The following is a 17,149-nucleotide window of genomic DNA, read 5'->3' as shown; positions in this document are numbered from 1 at the left end:
TCTGTTACCATCACATGCCTTTGCTCATCGTGTCCAAAGCAACATGACTGAAGCTGCGGTTCACTAACACAGACACTTATCACACTGTTGGCAGTTCTGCAAGGAGTTTCAATGGGTAAGGAGGAGCAGTACTCGCTCTGGTCAGTCACAGCACCTGAACTCCCAACTGAACAACCTTTTAGGCTGAAATCACCCCCTAAATTCTGGTCTGTATGTCCCAAGACTTAATCTCTTTAAACTACACTCAGCTGCCAGGAGAAAATTAATCAGGAAATGTGGAAAGACTTGATGCATTTCCACGAAGAGGGTTGGTAAAAGGGCAAGAATTCCCGTATCACATTATCAAACCAATTAGGAGAATGGGAGCCACTTTTATCCAAATGATTTGTTGTTAAATTTATTCGGGATTTATTAGCCAACTGGGAAATTGCCGCTTAGTGGTTAGGACTGGGAGTTTTCAGGCTGGTCTGCTTGGGTTCACATCCCAGTCACATTATGCCGCAGAGCCTCTGCTTCCTCATCCTTGTATTAGAGATTATAACAGCATCTACCACACTGGGCACCTGTAACGATTAAGTTAAATGACCCACATAAAAGCAAGGTTAAGAAAATAGAATTCAATAAATTTTAGCTTTAAAACAGATGCTTCTGGAAAAGACCCACTGTGCTGGGAATCCTGATTCTGATTCCCAGGTACAATCTGAGAATGCCTGAACAGTAGGCTCTCTGCTAAAAACTTACATTAGTAATTTAGGAGGGCATCCTCTACATTACCTAGTTATCTCCTTTTTCTTACTAACATCTCTGGGACCGTATTTTTTCTCAGACTTATCTTCCATATCAGTTCAGTTCAGTCGCTCAGTTGTGTCCGACTCTTTGCGACCCCATGAATTGCAGCACACCAGGCCTCCCTGTCCATCACCAACTCCCGGAGTTCACTCAAACTCATGTCCATCGAGTCGGGAATGCCATCCAGCCATCTCATCCTCTGTTGTCCCCTTCTCCTCCTGGCCCCAATCCCTCCCAGCATCAGAGTCTTTTCCAATGAGTCAACTCTTATGAGGTGGCCAAAGTATTGGAGTTTCAGCTTTCGCATCAGTCCTTCCAAAGAACACCCAAGACTGGTCTATCTGTACTCAAATATCCTTGTATCCATAACAAGACTGCTGAACTTACAGGGGAAACAAAGCTTAAGATAGATTATCTTCAAAAACATTTTTGGATTTGATCCAGTACTTGAACCAGACCTCTCTGGTAGGTCCCTCCCTGTCCCAATTCCCCTTCAAGTGTGCTTTGTGTACCCTGGAATTCTCTGCCCAAATTGCCTCAAGAAGTTCATTTTCAAGACCTGGCTGACTGGGCCAGGTCCCTAGTCCTGGACTGGAGAATGTCCCTAGTCCATTCTCCCAAGAATGGGCCACAGCACTGATGTGCTTGCTCCTGGTCCAGAGGGTTGAGCAAGTATGTGGATACAGCTTGAACAGGAGAATGAGATAGTCTCACAGGTACACACAGCCCTGTTTAGCCAGAATAGAGCTGGGAGCATAAAGAAAAAATAAATGGGCCATGAGGGGACCAGAGCTGAGACTGGACCAGCTCTTCCTATTTCTCCAAGCTGGGGTACAGTAGACAGTACTTACTGTCTGAAATTTGAAAATTCTGAATTGATATCTGGAATTTTAGGTGGTTCTGAAGGTAGATGTGTCTGAGTATAAATAATGGTGCCTGAGATATTCTTGCACACATGTAATTGAAATGTCTCCAAATTCCCTTGCCTTCTGGATTACCCAACCCACTGCAGTATTCTTGCCTGGAGAATCCCATGGACAGAGGATCCTGGTGGGCTACAGTTCATGAGGTCACAAAGAGTCAGATCCAACTAACACTTCCACTTTTCATCCCATTCAGAGTAGCCCAGGACCTTCTGTTTTATACTAAAAGGCCAGTTAAGGTGAGAGAGAGGAAAAGGAAGGAAGGAAGAGTGGGAGGGAGGGAGGGGAGGAAGAAGATGAAAAAGAAGAGGAGGAAGAGGAAAGTCGAGAAAAGAGGAGTTGGGGAAGAGAAGAAGAAAAAGAAAAGTAATTTCCTACTTAAAAGACAGACTGCTTGTTTTCTACTGTGACCAGGTGGAAATTTTATTCCCTTTACACACACACAAGTCTTTGTTCTTGGCACTGGTTATTTCTTAGGCCAAATCCCCAGAAGTAAACTATTGAGATAAGGGTCTGATTGTTAAGCATTTTAAGATATGTTAAACATATTGTCGAGTTCTGCTGCAGCTGCCATGGCCTGATATGTGGTGTGCTCTCCTTGACTTGATTCAGGCCTCCTACTGGCCACTCTGGGCTTCCCTGGTGGCTCAGAGGGTAAAGAATCCGCCTGCTATGTGGGAGACCTGGGTTTGATCCCTGGATTGGGAAGATCTCCTAGAGGAGGGCATGGCAACCCACTCCAGTATTCTTGCCTGGAGAATCCCATGGACAGAGGCACTTGGTGGGCTACAGTCCGTGGTCGTAAAGAGCTGGACATGACTGAGTGACTAAGCACAGCACAGCACTGGCCACTCAGCTTGCATTGCCCATGACTCGTTCACAAGACTTTCGTGAAGTAAAGGCTGTTCCCTGACACCATATCCCTAAAACAATCTAGAGAATCCTGTGCCAGATGAGAACAGAGATCACCTTGCTGTGTTGCTGGCCGTAATGAGAATGTTTCCTGGTATTTTACTATTGAATAGAATGTTGAGTTTTGGTATGATATACACTTTTAAAGTCAAGAAGATATTTATCTTGGACTAGTCATGGTTCTTGTTTTCAAAATCCCAAACAGAATCTAGGTAACTTAATGGAAGAAAATATTGGATGCCTATTTGATAATCCATGGAATCTCTGGGGAACTTGAAGATTCAAACTCAGCTCATAAGAATAAAAAAGACTGGGCATCATAAAATTGGAAGTTCTTTTAAAATATGGGGTTTTACTTATTCCCAGACTGAGAAGTATCCAGGAATAAATCTCCAGTTTGCACATATGAATTCTTCTGGTCTGAGTACCATCTGATATTTGAATCATCTTTGCAACATTCCTATCAAGTGCAGATCAATCAGCCTTTGTCTGAATGCCAAGACCAATGCCGGAAATTGGTCTTGCCAATTTCCTTTGACTTCCGGTAGCATTTACCCATTGTTACTGGCTTTATGCCTTGAGTCATCGGAATAAACCCAATGCATTCTGTTTGTTCTTCCAAGAATGCTTTTCCCACCTTCAAAAGACACAAAAATACTGATCTTTCAAACATGAAATGAAATTGTATCAGTTCTAAAAGAAAAAAAAAAAAATGCTGGGAAGCCAGACTGCAGACGCCTCTGTCCCAAGAGGCGTCAGGTTGAGAGGCCTCCTACCGCCCCAGCTGATCCCAAACATTGTCCCATCAGACACTTCTGTTCACCTCTACTTCTCTGCATTACCCACTTGTGTCTCAGAGTCCCAGGTGAGGGTCTCTGGTTGACAAGGTTAGGGTTGGTGCTTGCACTCTGGCTCCCAGGGTCAGAAAAATCAGTGCCTTGTTTTCCTAGTGGGACCCCCTGTCCCACCAAGATTCACACAAACTCCATACCCCAGAATACAAAGCTGATGCTGGATAGCTAAAAATAGAAATGACAGATGTCTACTAGTCATCCATTCTGACTTTACTAAAAATTTCACCAGGACTCAATATTGATTACCTTTCGAGTCTTAGCAATAACCATATGATTTTTTTTTTGCTTCAAATCTATTACTATAGTAACTATATTAATAAATATGATGGAACTATTTTTCCAGTTTTGGAATAGCACCCAGTTGGTTGTGATATTGTGTTCTCTTAATGTACAGCTGGATTCTACTTGCTAATATTTTATTCATAATTTTCATGGTTAATTTATAGGTGAGATTGATATGCATAATCCTTTTCAGGATTTGATATTCATCTTTTGATTCCATCATAAAATACTTTGCATGATCTCCCTCCCTATTCCCTGGAGCAGTTTAAATACTTGGAAACACTTATATATTACTTACTATGCACTTTAAAAAATTTTTTATTTTTAAAATGATTTATTTATTTTGCCATACCACATGGCCTGAAGAACTTCTCCAACCAGGAACTGAACCTGCACCCCCTGCAATGGAAAAACTCCCTGCAGAGACTTAACCACTGGGTCTCAAGGAAAGTCCACCATGTAATTCTAAGTGTGTTACATGTATTAATTAATCTTTCCAGCAACCATATGAAGTAAGTACTATTATTTCCACTTTACACAAAAAAATTTTGGGAGAGTGGTTTAGTAACTTGTCCAAGGCCACAATGCTAATCAGTATCAGAATGACATGTTCCTTGAAAATTAGAGATATTTTATCTACAAAATATATCCAGGAATGGTATTTATTTGGATAAAAATCTCTTTGACAATTAAACAAAGAAGTTCCAAAACAGAGGTTCTCAAAGTGTGGTCCTCTGACCGGCAACATCACTTAGAAAGAGACCTGCTTAATCAGAAACAATGTGTTCCCAGTAATCTGTGTTTTAACAAGCTTTCCACATGTTCTGATGTACGTTAAAGTTCAAGAACCAATGAGCCACAAATATAACCGTATTAGTCAAACATTCAATGGAATATGGCTGAACCAAAAGATAAGTGCAGGTTTGAAGTTGGACTCTTCAGAATGTCTTTTGGTTCTGTGTATGGAGCTCTTCTTTTGGGGAGCAGGTTCTCTCCAACAGAAATATAATCGGGTGATTTTGATGGAGCTACTAAACCAGGATCCTGTTCCATAGTGGGCACAGAACACTCCAGACATACTAATATCCAAATATCCTGGGCTTCCCTCGTAGCTCAGATGGTAAAGAATCCATGTGCAATTCAAGAGACCTGGGTTCTATCCCTGGGTTGAAAAGATCCCCTGGAGAAGGAAATGGCAACCCACTCCAATATTCTTGCCTGGAGAGTTGCATGGCCAGAGGAGCCTGGCGGGCTACAGTCCATGGGGTCACAAAGAGTCGGACATGACTGAGCGATTTTCACTTAGTAAGCAAAGGCGTGCAACCCAAGTCAGGCCGATGGAAATCCCTCCTGAGATTTTACATTTAGAGTTGGAGGGGAAAGCACTTTGCTTTTTGTGTTAAGGAGGTGGGAGCAAAAAAAAAAAAAAAAATTTTAATGTAGACCATTTTTTAAGTCTTTATTGAATTTGTTACAATATTGTTTCTCTTTTATGGGTTTTTTTGTTTTTTAGCCACAAGGCATGGCTGATCTTAGTCCCCCAGCAGGGCTCAACCTGCACTTCCTGCCTTGGAAGGCAAAGTCTTAACCACTAGACAGCCAGAGAATTCCCAGGGAAAGACATTAACCTGGAAACATTGATAATCTCCCTGCTACGTGGAAAAAAAGCCTACCTGCATAGAAGAGAATAGGTCCAGAACGGTTAAAAAAAACAAAGTTGAGAAATCTGACAGTTTCATCTGAGACCCTGGATCTGTCATCCTGAAACCAGCCACACCCGGAACACCCTGAATTTACTAGTTACACAAAAGGCAGTAAATTCTCCTGTGTGTGTTAGTCACTCAGTCATGTCTGAGTCTTTGTGACCCTGTGGACTGTAGCCTGGCAGGCTCCTCTGTCCATGGGATTCTCCAGGCAAGAATACTGGAGTGGGGTAGCCATTCCCTTTTCCAAGGGATTTTCCTGAACCAGGGATCAAACCTCAGACAATTTTGAATTGGCTTCTGTCACTTGCAAAGGAAAGCATGCTTGCTGCTTACTACACTAGAGGTAGGGAGTGTATGGAGGGTGTTAACCTCTTTCATAATCACAGTATTTTAATTTTCCAATCTACAAGTATTTTGGCAACAGCAAAGGGCTTATCTAAATTATGCTTTTAAACTACTATTTCATACCTTATGCAACTCTCCAGGCAAGAATATTGGAGTGGGTTGCCATTTCCTTCTCCACGGGATCTTTTCAACCCAGGGATAGAACCCAGGTCTCTTGAATTGCACATGGATTCTTTACCGTCTGAGCTACGAGGGAAGCCCAGGATATTTGGATATTAGTATGTCTGGAGTGTTCTGTGCCCACTATGGAACAGGATCCTGGTTTAGTAGCTCCATCAAAATCACCCGATTACATTTCTGTTGGAGAGAACCTGCTCCCCAAAAGAAGAGCTCCATACACAGAACCAAAAGACATTCCGAAGAGTCCAACTTCAAATCTGTAACTAAAGTAATTCGCTTTTTGTATGTTGTTGGTCCATAAACTTGCAATTTCTTTTTTGAACTCAAGCCATTACTTCCATCTGTCACCAGTGGACTATGTATGATATTTTGCTTCCCTGAAACTGGCAGCTGCCACAAAAAATATCAAGTCTAAACTGCAGTCCCCTCTGAGAGTTTGTTCACTGGGAAGAAAACTGAACAGGGCAAACCTTGGCAGCTCTCTTTGTTCTATTCAGCTTAACCAAGAAGAAAACACATAGGAAGCCCTCAATGAATATTTATTGAGTACATGAAATACAACCTGGGAGAAACATAACAATTAAAAATGAAGAACACTGAGGATTTTATTTCAGCAGCTAACTTCAGTATCCGGGCATGAATTTAGGAAATGTATTCACTTTGGGAAATGTTATGTGTCCGAAATGAGTGTAGTTGCAGGAACAAAAGTTGCGTTATGGTGTCTTGAAATCTTAGACGGTACAGCTAGGACACCTGTGCCGCAAGCCAGAGTCTGGGCTCATCAGGTGGAAGGCAAACTAAGAGCATTTAGCTGGCGCTGCTTATCTCTGACCTAGCTTCACCCTCGTAGCTGTCCAAGTGGATTACTGTATTGTCTTGGCTCCTAGCCAAGGCTGGCTTGGATGTGTATTTTTGAAATGTTTATGGCTGGTGAGATTCCAGCCTGAGTGGTGCTAAGCATTTACTCGGCTGAGATATCATCCCTAATGGGATATAAATTCCAGTGAAAAGGAAGTTCAGGGAGACAATTGATTCCTGCTGGAGTACTAGAAAGATTCTCTCCTCAAATTCTGGTGTACTGACCTTTTTGATAATTGACCTTGGCACTTCTCCACGAGGTCCAGTGGTTAAGACTCTATGCTTCCACTGCAGGGGCCTCAGGTTCAATTCCATGTCAGAGAACTAAGATCCCACGTGTCCTATGGCAAGGCAGAAAAATAAAAAGAAAGAAAGAAAATTGACCTTGTTAAATGGAAAATAAATGGGTCTTAGATTCATTGTTTTTTTTCCTGAAAAAATTTTATTTAACCTCCAACTATGAGTATCCTCTGGCTATCTGACTCTACAAAGTAGATTCTTTAAAATATAGTTCAGTTCAGGCACTCAGTTGTGTCTGACTCTTTGAGGCCCCATGGACTGCAGCACGCCAGACCTCCCTGTTCATCACCAACTCCTGCAGTTTACTCAAACTCATTCCCATTGAGTCGGTGAGCCATCCAACCATCTCGTCCTCTGTCGTGCCCTTCTTCTCCCGCTTTCAATCTTTCCCAGTATCAGGGTCTTTTCACATCAGGTGCTTCACATCAGGTGGCCAAAATTTTGGAGTTTCAGCTTAAGCATCACTCCTTCCAATGAATATTCAGTACTGATTTCCTTTAGGATAGACTGGGTGGATCTCCTTGATGTCCAAGGGACTCTCAAGAGTCTTCTCCAACACCACAGTTCAAAAGCATCAATTCTTTGGTGCTCAGCTTTCTGTATAGTCCAACTCTCACATCCATACATGACTACTGGAAAAACCATAGCCTTGACTAGATGGACCTTTGTTGGCAAAGTTTTGTCTCTGCTTTTTAATACACTGTCTAGGCTGGTCATTATTTTCCTGGAAGTAAGCATCTTTTAATTTCATAGCTGCAATCACCATCTGCAGTGATTTTGGAGACCCCAAAATAAAGTCAGCCACTGTTTCCACTGTTTCCCCATATATTTGCCATGAAGTGATGGGACCGGAGGCCATGATCTTAGTTTTCTGAATGTTGAGTTTTAAACCAACGTTTTCACTCTCCACTTCACTTTCATCAAGAGGCTTTTGAGTTCCTCTTCACTTTCTGCCATAAGGGTGGTGTCATCTGCATATCTGAGGTTATTGAGATTTCTCCCGGAAATCTTGATTCCAGCTTGTGTTTCTTCCAGTCCAGCGTTTCTCATGATGTACTCTGCATACAAGTTAAAGAAGCAGGGTGACAATATACAGCCTCGACGTATTCCTTTTTCTATTTGGAACCAGTCTGTTGTTCCATGTCCAGTTCTAACTGTTGCTTCCTGACCTGCATATAGGTTTCTCAGGAGGCAGGTCAGGTGGTCTGGTATTCCCATCTCTTTCAGAATTTTCTACAGTTTATTGTGATCCACACAGTCAAAGGCTTTGGCATAGTCAATAAAGCAGAAATAGATGTTTTTGTGGAACTCTCTTGCTTTTTCCATGATCCAGTGGATGTTGGCAATTTGGTCTCTGGTTCCTCTGCCTTTTCTAAAACCAGCTTGAACATCTGGAAGTTCACGGTTCACGTACTGCTGAAGCCTGGCTTGGAGAATTTTGAGCATTACTTTGCTAGCAGGTGAAATGCGTGCAGTTGTGCAGTAGTTTGAGCATTCTTTGGCATTGCCTCTCTTTGGGATTGGAATGAAAACTGACCTTTTCCAGTCCTATGGCCACTGCTGAGTTTTCCAAATTTGCTGGCATATTGAGTGCAGCACTTTCACAGCATCATCTTTTAGGATTTGAAATAGCTCAACTGGAATTCCATCACCTCCACTCGCTTTGTTCATAGTGACGCTTCCTAAGATCCACTTGACTTCACATTCCAGGATGTCTGGCTCTAGGTCAGTGATCACACTATCGTGATTATCTGGGTCATGAAGATCCCTTTTGTACAGTTCTTCTGTGTATTCTTGCCACCTCTTCTTAATATCTTTTGCTTCTATAGGTCCATACCATTTCTGTCCTTTATTGAGCCCATCTTTGCATGAAATGTTCCCTTGGTATCTCTAATTTTCTTGAAGAGATCTCTAGTCTTTCCCATTCTGTTGTTTTCCTCTATTTCTTTGCATTGATCACTAAGGAAGGCTTTCTTATCTCTCCTTGCTATTCTTTGGAACTCCACATTCAGATGCTTATATCTTTCCTTTTCTCCTTTGCTTTTCACTTTTTTTCTTTTCACAGGTATTTGTAAGGTCTCCTCAGACTGCCATTTTGCTTTTTTACGTTTCTTTTCCATGGGGATGGTCTTGATCCCTGTCTGCTGTACAGTGTCACAAACCTCTGTCCATAGTTCATCAGGCACTCTGTGTATCAGATCTAGTCCCTTAAATCTCTTTCTCACTTCTACTGTATAATTGTAAGGGATTTGATTTAGGTCATACCTGAATGGTCTAGTGGTTTTCCCTACTTTCTTCAATTTAAGTCTGAATTTTGCAATAAGGAGTTCATGGTCTGAGCCACAGTCAGCTCCCGGTCTTATTCTTGCTGACTGTTTACAGCTTCTCCATGTTGAAAATATAAGCCCTTTGGAAAAAATCTATAACTGCAATTTTCATGTATTCCAGTTGCAGTTTGCTAATCCTCTCTGGGCATTCTGGACATTCATAGAACAGAAAAGAATATGTTGCACATTTTGAATTAATCTCTCTTTTTTAAATTTTTTAATGAATCTACCATTAAATCAACACTTCAGTCTGCTTTTATTATCTCCTTTGCGTACTTCCTTTAAATATCCTAAGGTTTTGATTCTAAGTGGATTTAATTAACTAAAATATTCCAAATATTTAGAAATGTGAAACCTAGAAATATTCTTCTAGAGCTTTCATTGGATATAGTAAGTGTAATGGTCTATGTAGTAGACCTTAGATATTTGCAGAGTAAGTCCAATTTCTTGACTCAGGCAGATTATACAAGTGGGCTCTGTTTGAGGGACTTTCTGTAAACGCCACCCTAACACAACCCAATAGATACATTTGATGACATTTGATCTCTCTGATGACATTTATCTTTTGTTAAGATGATCAAAAGATACTCCTGTATATCTGTTTCTGAGATCGGATTTGTTTGACTTGAGGGAGTAGACAGTTTCACCATTCTTTAAGCAGGTGAGAAACAAACAGAATCATGTTATTTATTATGGAAATATGCAAGTTCTAAGTTGCCAAAAGTAAGTGTCTGACACATATCAGACACTTGGGAGGTTTTGGCATGCCCTACAGATGTTCTTGCCTTCTTTATACATTTACCAAATAATCATGGGTGTCCTCTGAACAGTGTAGCAAGCACTCCCTTTGGGGCATGAAAAGCTTTGGGAATGTAAGCTAAGAAAACAAAAACAGCACCTCTTCTTACAGAATATTTTACATAGATATGTACTGTTACACAATAGAAGTCAGTTCCTTTTTAAAACTTTTAGTCACAAAATACCAAAGATGATGACAAAGAAAAGTTAAAAGATTTTTTAAGAAAAAAAAGAAATTATACTTTAAAGACAAATATCCAATGGCCTCACTTCTTTAATGAATACCAGCTGTCAAGCCAAGTTCAAGAGCTTTGCTGCTGCTGCTGCTAAGTCGCTTCAGTCGTGTCCCACTCTGTGCGACTCCATAGACGGCAGCCCACCAGGCTCCCCCATCCCTGGGATTCTCCAGGCAAGAACACTGGAGTGGGTTGCCATTTCCTTCTCCAGTGCATGAAAGTGAAAAGTGAAAGTGAAGTCAAGAGCTTTAAACCTACAGAAATGCTGCATCTCAAACTAATCAAAGTTATTGATTCAATCGGCTCTCTGAAATTGAGTCTAATTCTTATTTGGTGTGTCAGAGCCACCTGCCTCTCCTCCATTCTACCCAACACTTTGTGACATTGACCCCAAACCCTCGTTTAAACTTTCTTATTCTTCCTGTGTGTTCTATTCTGGAATATTCCAAGGCATTCAGCCTAACCAAGCAATATTCTATTAGTAGAATGTACAATTTCCCCACTTTTGGCAATTGCTAAAGTCTCTGAAACTGCTCCAGGAGTTTCTCGTTCCTCTGCTGTGCTGGATGCATTCCTTGTTCTTACCTTCTCTGGCATCTGACTTCCTTGGCCCTCCACCTCTCCCGGTGCCTGCCTCGGGCCACTTGCTCACTCGCTCTGACAATTCATTTTAGACACACCTCCCTGAGTAGTGCTCTCGTGAATGGATTGGATCCACATACTGTAGCTGGGGGTTAAAAGTGCTTGTCCCCAGCGTGACCCTGAGGCCAGCAGCACCGGAAGACCAGCCCGTGGTGTCACTAGGCCAGCCCTGCCCAGCTCGTCTGTAGCTCCACCTTTGCTCTTCGCTGTTTCTAGTGAACACTGTCCAGCTCCCTGTGCGTGAATCGCTCAGACCTTCCCTTTTAAAAAGGTCAAAAAAAAAAAGAAAAAGAAAAAATCACACCACTTAACACAAAAATTATATTACACATAGATTTCTTTAAAATACCTTTTATTGTGTCAAGAACAGCTAACAGCAATTCCAAAAGGTAGATACATATGAATAAAACTAAAAACATTTTCAACCTCTGAATTTCTTTAATCTTTTTTTTTTAATTCATAAAGATCTTACAAAGCATCAATGGTACAAAGATTCTGAAAACAAATTTTCACTATTTATTTAACCAAACATGGAACAGAGGGATTTTCTGTCTCGTTTTCATACCCTATTTTTCCTCTTCCCCAATTTTTTCTAACATGATAGGACCCTAGAAGTTATGTCATAAAAAGTAACCAATTTTAGCAGGAGAAAAGTTTGTTTTCTGCATCTGCAAGCCAAGGAGACAGACCTTAAAGAAACCAAACTCCTTGATTTTGGACTTCCAGTCTTCAGAACTGTGAAAATAAATTTCGGTTGTTTACGGGAGTTGGTGACGGACAGGGAAGCCTGGCATGCTGCAGTTCACGGGGTCACAAAGAGTGGGACACAAGTGGGCGACTGAACGGACTGAATCTACAGATCTTATTCAAACCTTTCCAATTGTTGGAATAATGGCTTTTATTTACTTATTTATTTTAATGTGACTGCCCCCAGTCTTTAGTTTAAACACGTGGCATTATTTGGCGTTATTTGGAGTTTGTAGACCCAGTCATTGGAGCATGTGAACTTGGCTGCTCTGTGGCCATTGGATCTTATTTCCCTAACCAGGGATAGAAACCAGTTCCCCTGCCTTGCACGGCGGATTCTTAACTACTGGACCACCAGGGAAGTCCCTGAATAATGGCTTTTAGAGCAAGAGAAAATCCTAGATCATGTATTGCTCTCAGTTGCTAGGTCTGTTTAGGCTCTTTTAATCAGAAAAAAATTCTTTCTTTCCTTTCATGATAAAACTTTTGAAGGATTCTAGTCATTTACTGTACAGGGTGTCCTCCAGTTTGGGTTTGCCTGGTATCCTTGTCGACTAAAAAAAGATGTATAACTTGAGAGCTGTGAGTTAAGTTTTATTTGGGGCAAGATGAGGACTGCAGCTTGGGAGGCAGCATCTCATATAGCTCTGAGAGATTGCTCCAAAGCGGCAGTGGGGAAAATTCAATACATAAGGTTTTGGTGAAAGGAGAGCTCAATACCATGAAGCACCTATTTTACAAAAGGTTTTTTTTTTTGTTGTTAGTAGTGAAGATCTGATGTCACCAAGAAGGGATTTAGTGCTTCTCTTTATATGAGGAGATGCAAGGATTGAGATCATAAAATCTGTTCCTAAAAACATCGAACTATCTAAAGACCTGTCGCACCAGATTCCTTGGAGCACAGAGTGCCTCAGTCCACCCTGAACTCCCTCAGGGGCTGTTGAAGGTCAACAGCTGTAGCAGCGGGGTTCAATCTCCATAGAGGCAGATGGCAAACGCCTTTGCTGTTCAGTCCTTGGCAATGTTCTTGGTAAGTGCCACTTTTTAGTTGATATCATTGTGATTAAAATCAAACTAGGTACTTTGGGCAGAAAGAAATTCCACATATTCCTCAGTGCACTATCAGAAAGCACGTGATGTCAAACTTGTTCCCTATCTCGTGAATTTAACTACAATCTCTGGATAAAAAATTGTTTGGCAGTTTTCTCCACTGTAAGGGGACTAATTTTCTCTGAGTAATTAAGAAGAATATTGTTGTGAATATTGTATCTCAACCACCAAGCTGGAGCTCCTCTGGTGCAGGTGGTAAGCGTCAGGGTGTGTAGGGGGCGGGCCTCGCAGCTCACCTGCTCCTCCACCCCACCTAGCTTGCTCCTAAAGTCTGTGCCTCAGTCCCGTGCCCAAGGTGTCAGCCTGGCCAATCGTTCCCCGCAGGCTGCACCCTTGGGATCCACCTCCTTGCTCAGTTTTCAAGGTGCTCTGTTTCCTGGCCTGGGCCATGATTTGTCTTTTTGTGAATGACTGCATAGATGTGAATAGATGGCTCACTTCTTGGGGTCAGAATAGGGTTTATTTATTTTGGTGTTTTGGAATGTGTTAATTGGTTACGTTTTTCAAAGGTTGGAAAGGTAAGGAGAAACACTGGGCCTCTCAGTTCAGTTCAGTCGCTCAGTCGTGTCTGACTCTGTCACACCAGGGACTGCAGCACGCCAGGCCTCCCTGTCCATCACCATCTCCCGGAGCTTACTCAAACTCATGTCCATTGAGTCAGTGATGCTATCCAACCATCTCATCCTGTGTTGTCCCCTTCTCCTCCTGCCTTCAATCTTTCCCAGTATCAGGGTCTTTTCCAATGAGTCAGCTCTTCGCATCAGGTGGCCAAAGTACTGGAGTTCCAGCTTCAGCATAAATCCTTCCAGTGATATTCAGGACTGATTTCCTTTAGGATGGACTGGTTGGATCTCCTCACAGTCCAAGGGACTCTCAAGAGTCTTTTTCAACACCACAATTCAAAAGCATCTATTCTTTGGCACTCAGCTTTCTTCATAGTCCAACTTTCACAACCATACATGACTACTGGAAAAACCATAGCTTTGACTAGATGGACCTTTGTTGGCAAAGTAATGTCTCTGCTTTTTAATACGCTATCTAGGTTGGTCATAACTTCTCTTCCAAGGAGCAAGCATCTTTTAATTTCATGGCTGCAATCACCATCTGCAGTCATTTTGGAGCCCCTCAAAATAAAGTCTGCCACTGTTTCCACTGTTTCCCTGCCTATTTGCCATGAAGTGATGGGACCAGATGCCATGATCTTAGTTTTCTAAATGTTGAGTTTTCAGCCAACTTTTTTACTCTCTCACTTTCGTCAAGAGGCTCTTTAGTTCTTCTTGGCTTTCTACTATATGGGTGGTGTCATCTGCATATCTGAGGTTATTGATATTTCTCCTGGCAATCTGGATTCCAGCTTGTGCTTCATCCAGCCCAGCATTTCATATAAGCTACTCTGCATATAAATTAAAGAAGCAGGGTGAAAATTTTCAGCCTTGATGTACTCCTTTTCCTATTTGTAACCAGTCTGTTGTTCCATGTCCAGTTCTAACTGTTGCTTCCTGACCTGCATACAGACTTCTCAAGAGGCAGGTCAGGTGGTCTGGTATTCCCATCTCTTTCAGAATTTTCCACAGTTTGTGGTGATCCACACAGTCAAAGGCTTTGGCATAGTCAATAAAGCAGAAATAGATGTTTTTCTGGAACTCTTTTGCTTTTTTGATGATTCAAGGGATATTGGCAATTTGATCTCTGGTTCCTCTGCCTTTTCTAAAACCAGCTTGAACATCACATTCACATACTGCTGAAGCCTGGCTTGGAGAATTTTGAGCATTACTTTACTAGCGTGTGAGATGAGTGCAATTGTGCGGTAGTTTGAGCATTCTTTGGCATTGCCTTTCTTTGGGATTGGAATGAAAACTGACCTTTTCCAGTCCTGTGGCCACTGCTGAGTTTTCCAAATTTGCTGGCATATTGAGTTCAGCACTTTCACAGCATCATCTCTTAGGATTGGAAATAGCTCCACTGGAATTCCATTGCCTCCACTAGCTGTGTTCGTAGTGATGCTTTCTAAGACCCACTTGACTTCACATTCGAGGATGTCTGGCTCTAGGTGAGTGATCACACTATCGTGATTATCTGGGTCATGAAGATCTTTTTTGTACAGTTCTTCTGTGTATTCTTGCCACCTCTTCTTAATATCTTTTGCTTCTATAGGTCCATACCATTTCTGTCCTTTATGGTGCCCATCTTTGCATGAAATATTCCCTTGGTATCTCTAATTTTCTTGAAGAGATTTCTTATCTTCCCGTTCTATTGTTTTCCTTTATATCTTTGCACTGATCACTGAAGAAGGCTTTCTTATCCATCCTTGCTATTCTTTGGAACTCTGCATTCAAATGGGTATATCTTTCCTTTTCTGTTTTACTTTTGTCTAACTCAATGAAACTATGAGCCATGCCTTGTAGGGCTCCACACAAGACGGACAGGTCATGGTGGAGAGTTCTGACAAAGTGTGGTCCACTGGAGAAGGGAATGGCAAACCACTTCAGTATTCTTGCCTTGAGAACCGCATGAACAGTATGAAAAGGCAAAAAGATAGGACACTGAATTATGAACTCCCCAGGTCAGTAGGTGCCCAGTATGCTACTGGAGATCAGTGGAGAAATAACTCCAGAAAGAATGAAGAGACTTAGCCAAAGCAAAAACAACACCCAGTTGTGGATGTGACTGGTGATGGAAGCAAGGTCTGATGCTGTTAACAGCAATATTGCATAGGAACCTAGAATGTTAGGTCCATGAATCAAGGCAAATTGGAAGTAGTCAAACAGGAGATGGCAAGAGTGAACATCGACATTTCAGGAATCAGTGAACTAAAATGGACTGGAATGGGTGAATTTAACTCAGATGACCATTGTATCTACAACTGTGGGCAAGAATCCTTGAGAAGAAGTGAAGTAGCCATCATAGTGAACAAGAGTCTGAAATGCGATACTTGGATGCAATCTCAAAAATGACAGAATGTTCTCTGTTCATTTCCAAGGCAAACCATTCAATATCGTGGTAATACAAGTCTATACCCCTACCACTAATGCTGAAGAAGCTGAAGTTGAATGGTTCTATGAAGACCTACAAGCCCTTCTAGAACCAACACTCAAAAAAACAGATGTCCTTTTCATTATAGGGGACTGGAATGCAAAAGTAGGAAGTCTAGAAATACCTGGAGTAACAGTCAAATTTGGCCTTGGAGTACAGAATGAAGCAGGTCAAAGGCTAATAGAGTTTTGTCAAGAGAATGCACTGGTCATAGCAAACAACACCCTCTCCCAACAACACAAGACTCTACAGATGAACTTCACCAGATGATCAACATGGAAACCAGATAGATTATATTCTTTGCAGTCAAAAGTGAAGAACCTCTATACAGTCAGCAAAAACAAGACTGGGAGCTGACTGTGGCTCAGATAATGAACTCCTTGTTGCCGAGCTCAGACTTAAATTGAAGAAAGTAGGAAAAACCACTAGACCATTCAGGTATGACTTAAATCAAATCTCGTATGATTATACAATGGAAGTGAGAAAGAGATTTAAGGGACTAGATCTGATAGACAAGAGTGCCTGATGAACTATGGACAGAGGTTTGTGACATTGTACAGGAGACAGGGATCAAGACCATTCCCAAGAAAAAGAAATGCAAAAAGGCAAAATGGCTATCTGAGGAGGCCTTACAAATAGCTGTGAAAAGAAGAGAAGTGAAAAGCACTAGGTCTCTAGACTTAACTGACGATGAAATGTGAAATCCGCTCTTTTGAAAGATAATAAAGATGTAAATAATTCTTCCTTTTTTTTTTAATATGGAACACTTCATGAATTTGCATGTCATCCTTGCGCAGGGGCCATGCTAATCTTGTCTGTATTGTTCTAATTTTAGTATATGTGCTGCCAAAGTGAGCACAGCTCTTGCTTGTAAATAAACCAATTTACTTCTTGTGGAGACCCAAGTGACCAGATATTTCCAATCAGGAGTTTTATTTTTTTACAAAGGCAGAGAGAGATTAAAAGATCCCCAAGATGAAGAAGAGCTGGGGCTGTAAGCTTAAGATTCTGAGTCCAGGATTCCTCATAGTGCCAAATTCATTTCGATCTGGTCCATCCCTTTATAGGTATTCCCTGGTGGCTCAGAGGGTAAAGAATCCACCTGCA

At 41.6% G+C, this 17,149-nt stretch overlaps 1 long non-coding RNA gene and 1 other non-coding gene across 2 annotated transcripts; both read right to left on the bottom strand.

The window, feature by feature from the left end:
• Positions 1-414: 414 nt before the first annotated feature.
• LOC129642106 (uncharacterized) lies at positions 415-11,321 on the bottom strand. Its single transcript, XR_008709537.1, has 3 exons — positions 11,096-11,321; positions 7,075-7,190; positions 415-563 (listed from the first exon to the last, which is right to left on the bottom strand). It is a non-coding gene; the product is annotated as an uncharacterized LOC129642106 (long non-coding RNA).
• A 5,473-nt stretch (positions 11,322-16,794) lies between these two features.
• LOC129642486 (U6 spliceosomal RNA) lies at positions 16,795-16,901 on the bottom strand. Its single transcript, XR_008709756.1, has one exon. It is a non-coding gene; the product is annotated as a U6 spliceosomal RNA (small nuclear RNA).
• Between the last annotated feature and the right edge of the window lie 248 nt (positions 16,902-17,149).

This window comes from Bubalus kerabau, chromosome 1 (assembly GCF_029407905.1).
Source record: "Bubalus kerabau isolate K-KA32 ecotype Philippines breed swamp buffalo chromosome 1, PCC_UOA_SB_1v2, whole genome shotgun sequence".
In the NCBI taxonomy this organism is placed as follows: domain Eukaryota; kingdom Metazoa; phylum Chordata; class Mammalia; order Artiodactyla; family Bovidae; genus Bubalus; species Bubalus kerabau.
This window is presented reverse-complemented; position numbering and strand designations above follow the sequence as displayed.